The sequence below is a fragment of the Garra rufa genome, unplaced genomic scaffold, assembly GCF_049309525.1.
Source record: "Garra rufa unplaced genomic scaffold, GarRuf1.0 hap1_unplaced_001, whole genome shotgun sequence".
NCBI lineage: Eukaryota > Metazoa > Chordata > Actinopteri > Cypriniformes > Cyprinidae > Garra > Garra rufa.
Window position 1 is genome coordinate 6,005,634 of NW_027394276.1, and position 10,000 is coordinate 6,015,633.

The window sequence follows — 10,000 nt, forward strand, 5'->3', positions numbered from 1 at the left end:
GAAAGTGTAATCCAAAGTTTGCAGGTGGTGAATGGAAAGGTGAGCTCTAAAATTAGCAACTCCTTAATCCAACAGTTTGGTGACTTTTTTTGTCATGCTGCTCTCTTATACAGTTGTACTTCCTGCTTCCTGTCATGTGTCTAGTCACATGGCAGGCCAACCATCCATTTATTAAAGACACACACACACTTAAAATGTTAAGAGTAATAAAATGGCCTAAAAAACATGTAAAACACTTAACACTCTATAATACATTTAAATGATTGTAATAAATAGAGCGGTAAAACACGTCTTTCTAAAAGCCAGCATATTATATAAATAGTGAAGAAAAGGCAAAAGCTTACAGCACCTGGTATTCCCAGGCGGTCTCCCATCCAAGTACTAACCAGGCCCGACGCTGCTTTGCTTCCGAGATCAGACGAGATCGGGCGGTCTCAGCGCAGTATGGCCGTAAGCGAGGGCTGCTCCAAAAAGTGGGCTATTTAAAGATCAGCCTCCGTAAAAGCCAGCATATTATATAAATAGTGAAGAAAAGGCAAAAGCTTACAGCACCTGGTATTCCCAGGCGGTCTCCCATCTAAGTACTAACCAGGCCCGACGCTGCTTTGCTTCCGAGATCAGACGAGATCGGGTGCTCTCAGCGCAGTATGGCCGTAAGCGAGTACTGCTCCAAAAAGTGGGCTATTTATAGATCAGCCTCCGTAAAAGCCATCATATTATATAAATAGTGAAGAAAAGGCAAAAGCTTACAGCACCTGGTATTCCCAGGGGGTCTCCCATCCAAGTACTAACCAGGCCCGACGCTGCTTTGCTTCCGAGATCAGACGAGATCGGGCGCACTCAGCGCAGTATGGCCGTAAGCGAGGACTGCTCCAAAAAGTGGGTTATTTATAGATCAGCCTCCGTAAAAGCCATCATATTATATAAATAGTGAAGAAAAGGCAAAAGTTTACAGCACCTGGTATTCCCAGGCGGTCTCCCATCCAGAGTTACAACATTAAAATGGGGTCAGAATTAACTGTGAGAGATGACTAGTGGTTAAAAGAATGAGACATAAAAGAAGATTGGTTTAAATAGATTTGGTTTTTATACAAGGTTCACATAAAAGACTTTAAAACAACACGATAAAACTAGGTAAATGCTGTTAAAAGAATACAGTTCATTTGTCCATACCCTAAAAACAGTAAAAGAATCCCAGTGTGTTGATAAGTCCAATGTGAGTGTCCACCATTGTATATACAATCCACAGAAAGTGTAATCCAAAGTTTGCAGGTGGTGAATGGAAAGGTGAGCTCTAAAATTAGCAAACTCCTTAATCCAACAGTTTGGTGACTGTCCTTTGTTTGTCATGCTGCTCTCTTATACAGTTGTACTTCCTACTTCCTGTCATGTGTCTAGTCACATGGCAGGCCAACCATCCATTTATTTAAGACACACACACACTTAAAATGTTAAGAGCAATAAAATGGCCTAAAAAAACATGTAAAACACTTAACACTCTATAATACATTTAAATGATTGTAATAAATAGAGCGGTAAAACACGTCTTTCTAAAAGCCAGCATATTATATAAATAGTGAAGAAAAGGCAAAAGCTTACAGCACCTGGTATTCCCAGGCGGTCTCCCATCCAAGTACTAACCAGGCCCGACGCTGCTTTGCTTCCGAGATCAGACGAGATCGGGCGGTCTCAGCGCAGTATGGCCGTAAGCGAGGGCTGCTCCAAAAAGTGGGCTATTTAAAGATCAGCCTCCGTAAAAGCCAGCATATTATATAAATAGTGAAGAAAAGGCAAAAGCTTACAGCACCTGGTATTCCCAGGCGGTCTCCCATCTAAGTACTAACCAGGCCCGACGCTGCTTTGCTTCCGAGATCAGACGAGATCGGGCGCTCTCAGCGCAGTATGGCCGTAAGCGAGTACTGCTCCAAAAAGTGGGCTATTTATAGATCAGCCTCCGTAAAAGCCATCATATTATATAAATAGTGAAGAAAAGGCAAAAGCTTACAGCACCTGGTATTCCCAGGCGGTCTCCCATCCAGAGTTACAAGATTAAAATGGGGTCAGATTTAACTGTGAGAGATGACTAGTGGTTAAAAGAATGAGACATAAAAGAAGATTGGTTTAAATAGATTTGGTTTATATACAAGGTTCACATAAAAAGACTTTAAAACAACACGATAAAACTAGGTAAATGCTGTTAAAAGAATACAGTTCATTTGTCCATACCCTAAAAACAGTCCAAGAATCCCAGTGTGTTGATAAGTCCAATGTGAGTGTCCACCATTGTATATACAATCCACAGAAAGTGTAATCCAAAGTTTGCAGGTGGTGAATGGAAAGGTGAGCTCTAAAATTAGCAAACTCCTTAATCCAACAGTTTGGTGACTGTCCTTTGTATGTCATGCTGCTCTCTTATACAGTTGTACTTCCTGCTTCCTGTCATGTGTCTAGTCACATGGCAGGCCAACCATCCATTTATTTAAGACACACACACACTTAAAATGTTAAGAGCAATAAAATGGCCTAAAAAAACATGTAAAACACTTAACACTCTATAATACATTTAAATGATTGTAATAAATAGAGCGGTAAAACACGTCTTTCTAAAAGCCAGCATATTATATAAATAGTGAAGAAAAGGCAAAAGCTTACAGCACCTGGTATTCCCAGGCGGTCTCCCATCCAAGTACTAACCAGGCCCGACGCTGCTTTGCTTCCGAGATCAGACGAGATCGGGCGGTCTCAGCGCAGTATGGCCGTAAGCGAGGGCTGCTCCAAAAAGTGGGCTATTTAAAGATCAGCCTCCGTAAAAGCCAGCATATTATATAAATAGTGAAGAAAAGGCAAAAGCTTACAGCACCTGGTATTCCCAGGCGGTCTCCCATCTAAGTACTAACCAGGCCCGACGCTGCTTTGCTTCCGAGATCAGACGAGATCGGGCGCTCTCAGCGCAGTATGGCCGTAAGCGAGTACTGCTCCAAAAAGTGGGCTATTTATAGATCAGCCTCCGTAAAAGCCATCATATTATATAAATAGTGAAGAAAAGGCAAAAGCTTACAGCACCTGGTATTCCCAGGCGGTCTCCCATCCAGAGTTACAAGATTAAAATGGGGTCAGATTTAACTGTGAGAGATGACTAGTGGTTAAAAGAATGAGACATAAAAGAAGATTGGTTTAAATAGATTTGGTTTATATACAAGGTTCACATAAAAAGACTTTAAAACAACACGATAAAACTAGGTAAATGCTGTTAAAAGAATACAGTTCATTTGTCCATACCCTAAAAACAGTCCAAGAATCCCAGTGTGTTGATAAGTCCAATGTGAGTGTCCACCATTGTATATACAATCCACAGAAAGTGTAATCCAAAGTTTGCAGGTGGTGAATGGAAAGGTGAGCTCTAAAATTAGCAAACTCCTTAATCCAACAGTTTGGTGACTGTCCTTTGTATGTCATGCTGCTCTCTTATACAGTTGTACTTCCTGCTTCCTGTCATGTGTCTAGTCACATGGCAGGCCAACCATCCATTTATTTAAGACACACACACACTTAAAATGTTAAGAGCAATAAAATGGCCTAAAAAAACATGTAAAACACTTAACACTCTATAATACATTTAAATGATTGTAATAAATAGAGCGGTAAAACACGTCTTTCTAAAAGCCAGCATATTATATAAATAGTGAAGAAAAGGCAAAAGCTTACAGCACCTGGTATTCCCAGGCGGTCTCCCATCCAGAGTTACAAGATTAAAATGGGGTCAGATTTAACTGTGAGAGATGACTAGTGGTTAAAAGAATGAGACATAAAAGAAGATTGGTTTAAATAGATTTGGTTTATATACAAGGTTCACATAAAAGACTTTAAAACAACACGATAAAACTAGGTAAATGCTGTTAAAAGAATACAGTTCATTTGTCCATACCCTAAAAACAGTCCAAGAATCCCAGTGTGTTGATAAGTCCAATGTGAGTGTCCACCATTGTATATACAATCCACAGAAAGTGTAATCCAAAGTTTGCAGGTGGTGAATGGAAAGGTGAGCTCTAAAATTAGCAACTCCTTAATCCAACAGTTTGGTGACTTTTTTTGTCATGCTGCTCTCTTATACAGTTGTACTTCCTGCTTCCTGTCATGTGTCTAGTCACATGGCAGGCCAACCATCCATTTATTAAAGACACACACACACACACACTTAAAATGTTAAGAGTAATAAAATGGCCTAAAAAACATGTAAAACACTTAACACTCTATAATACATTTAAATGATTGTAATAAATAGAGCGGTAAAACACGTCTTTCTAAAAGCCAGCATATTATATAAATAGTGAAGAAAAGGCAAAAGCTTACAGCACCTGGTATTCCCAGGCGGTCTCCCATCCAAGTACTAACAAGGCCCGACGCTGCTTTGCTTCCGAGATCAGACGAGATCGGGCGCACTCAGCGCAGTATGGCCGTAAGCGAGGACTGCTCCAAAAAGTGGGTTATTTATAGATCAGCCTCCGTAAAAGCCATCATATTATATAAATAGTGAAGAAAAGGCAAAAGCTTACAGCACCTGGTATTCCCAGGCGGTCTCCCATCCAGAGTTACAACATTAAAATGGGGTCAGAATTAACTGTGAGAGATGACTAGTGGTTAAAAGAATGAGACATAAAAGAAGATTGGTTTAAATAGATTTGGTTTTTATACAAGGTTCACATAAAAGACTTTAAAACAACACGATAAAACTAGGTAAATGCTGTTAAAAGAATACAGTTCATTTGTCCATACCCTAAAAACAGTCCAAGAATCCCAGTGTGTTGATAAGTCCAATGTGAGTGTCCACCATTGTATATACAATCCACAGAAAGTGTAATCCAAAGTTTGCAGGTGGTGAATGGAAAGGTGAGCTCTAAAATTAGCAAACTCCTTAATCCAACAGTTTGGTGACTGTCCTTTGTTTGTCATGCTGCTCTCTTATACAGTTGTACTTCCTGCTTCCTGTCATGTGTCTAGTCACATGGCAGGCCAACCATCCATTTATTTAAGACACACACTTAAAATGTTAAGAGCAATAAAATGGCCTAAAAAAACATGTAAAACACTTAACACTCTATAATACATTTAAATGATTGTAATAAATAGAGCGGTAAAACACGTCTTTCTAAAAGCCAGCATATTATATAAATAGTGAAGAAAAGGCAAAAGCTTACAGCACCTGGTATTCCCAGGCGGTCTCCCTTCCAGAGTTACAAGATTAAAATGGGGTCAGATTTAACTGTGAGAGATGACTAGTGGTTAAAAGAATGAGACATAAAAGAAGATTGGTTTAAATAGATTTGGTTTATATACAAGGTTCACATAAAAGACTTTAAAACAACACGATAAAACTAGGTAAATGCTGTTAAAAGAATACAGTTCATTTGTCCATACCCTAAAAACAGTCCAAGAATCCCAGTGTGTTGATAAGTCCAATGTGAGTGTCCACCATTGTATATACAATCCACAGAAAGTGTAATCCAAAGTTTGCAGGTGGTGAATGGAAAGGTGAGCTCTAAAATTAGCAACTCCTTAATCCAACAGTTTGGTGACTTTTTTTGTCATGCTGCTCTCTTATACAGTTGTACTTCCTGCTTCCTGTCATGTGTCTAGTCACATGGCAGGCCAACCATCCATTTATTAAAGACACACACACACTTAAAATGTTAAGAGTAATAAAATGGCCTAAAAAACATGTAAAACACTTAACACTCTATAATACATTTAAATGATTGTAATAAATAGAGCGGTAAAACACGTCTTTCTAAAAGCCAGCATATTATATAAATAGTGAAGAAAAGGCAAAAGCTTACAGCACCTGGTATTCCCAGGCGGTCTCCCATCCAAGTACTAACCAGGCCCGACGCTGCTTTGCTTCCGAGATCAGACGAGATCGGGCGGTCTCAGCGCAGTATGGCCGTAAGCGAGGGCTGCTCCAAAAAGTGGGCTATTTAAAGATCAGCCTCCGTAAAAGCCAGCATATTATATAAATAGTGAAGAAAAGGCAAAAGCTTACAGCACCTGGTATTCCCAGGCGGTCTCCCATCTAAGTACTAACCAGGCCCGACGCTGCTTTGCTTCCGAGATCAGACGAGATCGGGTGCTCTCAGCGCAGTATGGCCGTAAGCGAGTACTGCTCCAAAAAGTGGGCTATTTATAGATCAGCCTCCGTAAAAGCCATCATATTATATAAATAGTGAAGAAAAGGCAAAAGCTTACAGCACCTGGTATTCCCAGGGGGTCTCCCATCCAAGTACTAACCAGGCCCGACGCTGCTTTGCTTCCGAGATCAGACGAGATCGGGCGCACTCAGCGCAGTATGGCCGTAAGCGAGGACTGCTCCAAAAAGTGGGTTATTTATAGATCAGCCTCCGTAAAAGCCATCATATTATATAAATAGTGAAGAAAAGGCAAAAGTTTACAGCACCTGGTATTCCCAGGCGGTCTCCCATCCAGAGTTACAACAATAAAATGGGGTCAGAATTAACTGTGAGAGATGACTAGTGGTTAAAAGAATGAGACATAAAAGAAGATTGGTTTAAATAGATTTGGTTTTTATACAAGGTTCACATAAAAGACTTTAAAACAACACGATAAAACTAGGTAAATGCTGTTAAAAGAATACAGTTCATTTGTCCATACCCTAAAAACAGTAAAAGAATCCCAGTGTGTTGATAAGTCCAATGTGAGTGTCCACCATTGTATATACAATCCACAGAAAGTGTAATCCAAAGTTTGCAGGTGGTGAATGGAAAGGTGAGCTCTAAAATTAGCAAACTCCTTAATCCAACAGTTTGGTGACTGTCCTTTGTTTGTCATGCTGCTCTCTTATACAGTTGTACTTCCTACTTCCTGTCATGTGTCTAGTCACATGGCAGGCCAACCATCCATTTATTTAAGACACACACACACACTTAAAATGTTAAGAGCAATAAAATGGCCTAAAAAAACATGTAAAACACTTAACACTCTATAATACATTTAAATGATTGTAATAAATAGAGCGGTAAAACACGTCTTTCTAAAAGCCAGCATATTATATAAATAGTGAAGAAAAGGCAAAAGCTTACAGCACCTGGTATTCCCAGGCGGTCTCCCATCCAAGTACTAACCAGGCCCGACGCTGCTTTGCTTCCGAGATCAGACGAGATCGGGCGGTCTCAGCGCAGTATGGCCTTAAGCAGGGGGCTGCTCCAAAAAGTGGGCTATTTAAAGATCAGCCTCCGTAAAAGCCAGCATATTATATAAATAGTGAAGAAAAGGCAAAAGCTTACAGCACCTGGTATTCCCAGGCGGTCTCCCATCTAAGTACTAACCAGGCCCGACGCTGCTTTGCTTCCGAGATCAGACGAGATCGGGCGCTCTCAGCGCAGTATGGCCGTAAGCGAGTACTGCTCCAAAAAGTGGGCTATTTATAGATCAGCCTCCGTAAAAGCCATCATATTATATAAATAGTGAAGAAAAGGCAAAAGCTTACAGCACCTGGTATTCCCAGGCGGTCTCCCATCCAGAGTTACAAGATTAAAATGGGGTCAGATTTAACTGTGAGAGATGACTAGTGGTTAAAAGAATGAGACATAAAAGAAGATTGGTTTAAATAGATTTGGTTTATATACAAGGTTCACATAAAAAGACTTTAAAACAACACGATAAAACTAGGTAAATGCTGTTAAAAGAATACAGTTCATTTGTCCATACCCTAAAAACAGGTAAACTCTGTTAAAAGAATACAGTTCATTTGTCCATACCCTAAAAACAGTCCAAGAACCCCAGTGTGTTGATAAGTCCAATGTGAGTGTCCACCAGTGTATATACAATCCACAGAAAGTGTAATCCAAAGTTTGCAGGTGGTGAATGGAAAGGTGAGCTCTAAAATTAGCAACTCCTCAATCCAACAGTTTGGTGACTGTCCTTTGTTTGTCATGCTGCTCTCTTATACAGTTGTACTTCCTGCTTCCTGTCATGTGTCTAGTCACATGACAGGCCAACCATCCATTTATTAAAGACACATACACTTAAAATGTTAAGAGTAATAAAATGGCCTAAAAAACATGTAAAACACTTAAAACTCTATAATACATTTAAATGATTGTAATAAATAGAGCGGTAAAACACGTCTTTCTAAAAGCCAGCATATTATATAAATAGTGAAGAAAAGGCAAAAGCTTACAGCACCTGGTATTCCCAGGCGGTCTCCCATCCAAGTACTAACCAGGCCCGACGCTGCTTAGCTTCCGAGATCAGACGAGATCGTGCGCTCTCAGCGCGGTATGGCCATAAGCGAGGGCTGCTCCAAAAAGTGGGCTATTTAAAGATCAGCCTCCGTAAAAGCCAGCATATTATATAAATAGTGAAGAAAAGGCAAAAGCTTACAGCACCTGGTATTCCCAGGCGGTCTCCCATCCAAGTACTAACCAGGCCCGACGCTGCTTAGCTTCCGAGATCAGACGAGATCGGGCGCTCTCAGCGCGGTATGGCCATAAGCGAGGGCTGCTCCAAAAAGTGGGCTATTTAAAGATCAGCCTCCGTAAAAGCCAGCATATTATATAAATAGTGAAGAAAAGGCAAAAGCTTACAGCACCTGGTATTCCCAGGCGGTCTCCCATAAAAGTGTAACAATCGGCCTTATCAGCCGAGTTACAAGACTAAAATGGGGTCAGATTTAACTGTGAGAGATGACTAGTGGTTAAAAGAATGAGACATAAAAGAAAATTGGTTTAAATAGATTTGGTGTATTTACAAGGTTCACATAAAAGACTTTAAAACAACACGATAAAACTAGGTAAACTCTGTTAAAAGAATACAGTTCATTTGTCCATACCCTAAAAACAGGTAAACTCTGTTAAAAGAATACAGTTCATTTGTCCATACCCTAAAAACAGTCCAAGAACCCCAGTGTGTTGATAAGTCCAATGTGAGTGTCCACCAGTGTATATACAATCCACAGAAAGTGTAATCCAAAGTTTGCAGGTGGTGAATGGAAAGGTGAGCTCTAAAATTAGCAACTCCTCAATCCAACAGTTTGGTGACTGTCCTTTGTTTGTCATGCTGCTCTCTTATACAGTTGTACTTCCTGCTTCCTGTCATGTGTCTAGTCACATGACAGGCCAACCATCCATTTATTAAAGACACATACACTTAAAATGTTAAGAGTAATAAAATGGCCTAAAAAACATGTAAAACACTTAAAACTCTATAATACATGTAAATGATTGTAATAAATAGAGCGGTAAAACACGTCTTTCTAAAAGCCAGCATATTATATAAATAGTGAAGAAAAGGCAAAAGCTTACAGCACCTGGTATTCCCAGGCGGTCTCCCATCCAAGTACTAACCAGGCCCGACGCTGCTTAGCTTCCGAGATCAGACGAGATCGGGCGCTCTCAGCGCGGTATGGCCATAAGCAAGGGCTGCTCCAAAAAGTGGGCTATTTAAAGATCAGCCTCCGTAAAAGCCAGCATATTATATAAATAGTGAAGAAAAGGCAAAAGCTTACAGCACCTGGTATTCCCAGGCGGTCTCCCATCCAAGTACTAACCAGGCCCGACGCTGCTTAGCTTCCGAGATCAGACGAGATCGAGCGCTCTCAGCGCGGTATGGCCATAAGCGAGGGCTGCTCCAAAAAGTGGGCTATTTAAAGATCAGCCTCCGTAAAAGCCAGCATATTATATAAATAGTGAAGAAAAGGCAAAAGCTTACAGCACCTGGTATTCCCAGGCGGTCTCCCATAAAAGTGTAACAATCGGCCTTATCAGCCGAGTTACAAGACTAAAATGGGGTCAGATTTAACTGTGAGAGATGACTAGTGGTTAAAAGAATGAGACATAAAAGAAAATTGGTTTAAATAGATTTGGTGTATTTACAAGGTTCACATAAAAGACTTTAAAACAACACGATAAAACTAGGTAAACTCTGTTAAAAGAATACAGTTCATTTGTCCATACCCTAAAAACAGGTAAACTCTGTTAAAAGAATACAG

At 40.3% G+C, this 10,000-nt stretch overlaps 17 non-coding genes across 17 annotated transcripts; all 17 read right to left on the reverse strand.

Annotated features, from left to right (window-relative positions):
• Positions 1 to 337: 337 nt before the first annotated feature.
• On the reverse strand, positions 338 to 456 carry LOC141303481 (5S ribosomal RNA). The gene has a single exon (XR_012343461.1). It is a non-coding gene; the product is annotated as a 5S ribosomal RNA (ribosomal RNA).
• An 84-nt stretch (positions 457 to 540) lies between these two features.
• On the reverse strand, positions 541 to 659 carry LOC141303061 (5S ribosomal RNA). Its single transcript, XR_012343044.1, has one exon. It is a non-coding gene; the product is annotated as a 5S ribosomal RNA (ribosomal RNA).
• Positions 660 to 743: 84 nt separating this feature from the next.
• Positions 744 to 862, reverse strand: LOC141303208 (5S ribosomal RNA). Its single transcript, XR_012343192.1, has one exon. It is a non-coding gene; the product is annotated as a 5S ribosomal RNA (ribosomal RNA).
• A 730-nt stretch (positions 863 to 1,592) lies between these two features.
• On the reverse strand, positions 1,593 to 1,711 carry LOC141303483 (5S ribosomal RNA). The gene has a single exon (XR_012343463.1). It is a non-coding gene; the product is annotated as a 5S ribosomal RNA (ribosomal RNA).
• An 84-nt stretch (positions 1,712 to 1,795) lies between these two features.
• On the reverse strand, positions 1,796 to 1,914 carry LOC141303278 (5S ribosomal RNA). The gene has a single exon (XR_012343261.1). It is a non-coding gene; the product is annotated as a 5S ribosomal RNA (ribosomal RNA).
• A 731-nt stretch (positions 1,915 to 2,645) lies between these two features.
• On the reverse strand, positions 2,646 to 2,764 carry LOC141303484 (5S ribosomal RNA). The gene has a single exon (XR_012343464.1). It is a non-coding gene; the product is annotated as a 5S ribosomal RNA (ribosomal RNA).
• An 84-nt stretch (positions 2,765 to 2,848) lies between these two features.
• On the reverse strand, positions 2,849 to 2,967 carry LOC141303279 (5S ribosomal RNA). The gene has a single exon (XR_012343262.1). It is a non-coding gene; the product is annotated as a 5S ribosomal RNA (ribosomal RNA).
• A 1,376-nt stretch (positions 2,968 to 4,343) lies between these two features.
• Positions 4,344 to 4,462, reverse strand: LOC141303609 (5S ribosomal RNA). Its single transcript, XR_012343589.1, has one exon. It is a non-coding gene; the product is annotated as a 5S ribosomal RNA (ribosomal RNA).
• Positions 4,463 to 5,827: 1,365 nt separating this feature from the next.
• Positions 5,828 to 5,946, reverse strand: LOC141303485 (5S ribosomal RNA). The gene has a single exon (XR_012343465.1). It is a non-coding gene; the product is annotated as a 5S ribosomal RNA (ribosomal RNA).
• Positions 5,947 to 6,030: 84 nt separating this feature from the next.
• Positions 6,031 to 6,149, reverse strand: LOC141303062 (5S ribosomal RNA). The gene has a single exon (XR_012343045.1). It is a non-coding gene; the product is annotated as a 5S ribosomal RNA (ribosomal RNA).
• Positions 6,150 to 6,233: 84 nt separating this feature from the next.
• LOC141303209 (5S ribosomal RNA) lies at positions 6,234 to 6,352 on the reverse strand. Its single transcript, XR_012343193.1, has one exon. It is a non-coding gene; the product is annotated as a 5S ribosomal RNA (ribosomal RNA).
• Positions 6,353 to 7,084: 732 nt separating this feature from the next.
• Positions 7,085 to 7,203, reverse strand: LOC141303650 (5S ribosomal RNA). The gene has a single exon (XR_012343629.1). It is a non-coding gene; the product is annotated as a 5S ribosomal RNA (ribosomal RNA).
• Positions 7,204 to 7,288: 85 nt separating this feature from the next.
• LOC141303282 (5S ribosomal RNA) lies at positions 7,289 to 7,407 on the reverse strand. Its single transcript, XR_012343263.1, has one exon. It is a non-coding gene; the product is annotated as a 5S ribosomal RNA (ribosomal RNA).
• A 777-nt stretch (positions 7,408 to 8,184) lies between these two features.
• Positions 8,185 to 8,303, reverse strand: LOC141303176 (5S ribosomal RNA). Its single transcript, XR_012343160.1, has one exon. It is a non-coding gene; the product is annotated as a 5S ribosomal RNA (ribosomal RNA).
• An 84-nt stretch (positions 8,304 to 8,387) lies between these two features.
• Positions 8,388 to 8,506, reverse strand: LOC141304260 (5S ribosomal RNA). The gene has a single exon (XR_012344224.1). It is a non-coding gene; the product is annotated as a 5S ribosomal RNA (ribosomal RNA).
• An 801-nt stretch (positions 8,507 to 9,307) lies between these two features.
• LOC141304272 (5S ribosomal RNA) lies at positions 9,308 to 9,426 on the reverse strand. Its single transcript, XR_012344237.1, has one exon. It is a non-coding gene; the product is annotated as a 5S ribosomal RNA (ribosomal RNA).
• Positions 9,427 to 9,510: 84 nt separating this feature from the next.
• On the reverse strand, positions 9,511 to 9,629 carry LOC141304072 (5S ribosomal RNA). The gene has a single exon (XR_012344037.1). It is a non-coding gene; the product is annotated as a 5S ribosomal RNA (ribosomal RNA).
• Positions 9,630 to 10,000: the final 371 nt, after the last annotated feature.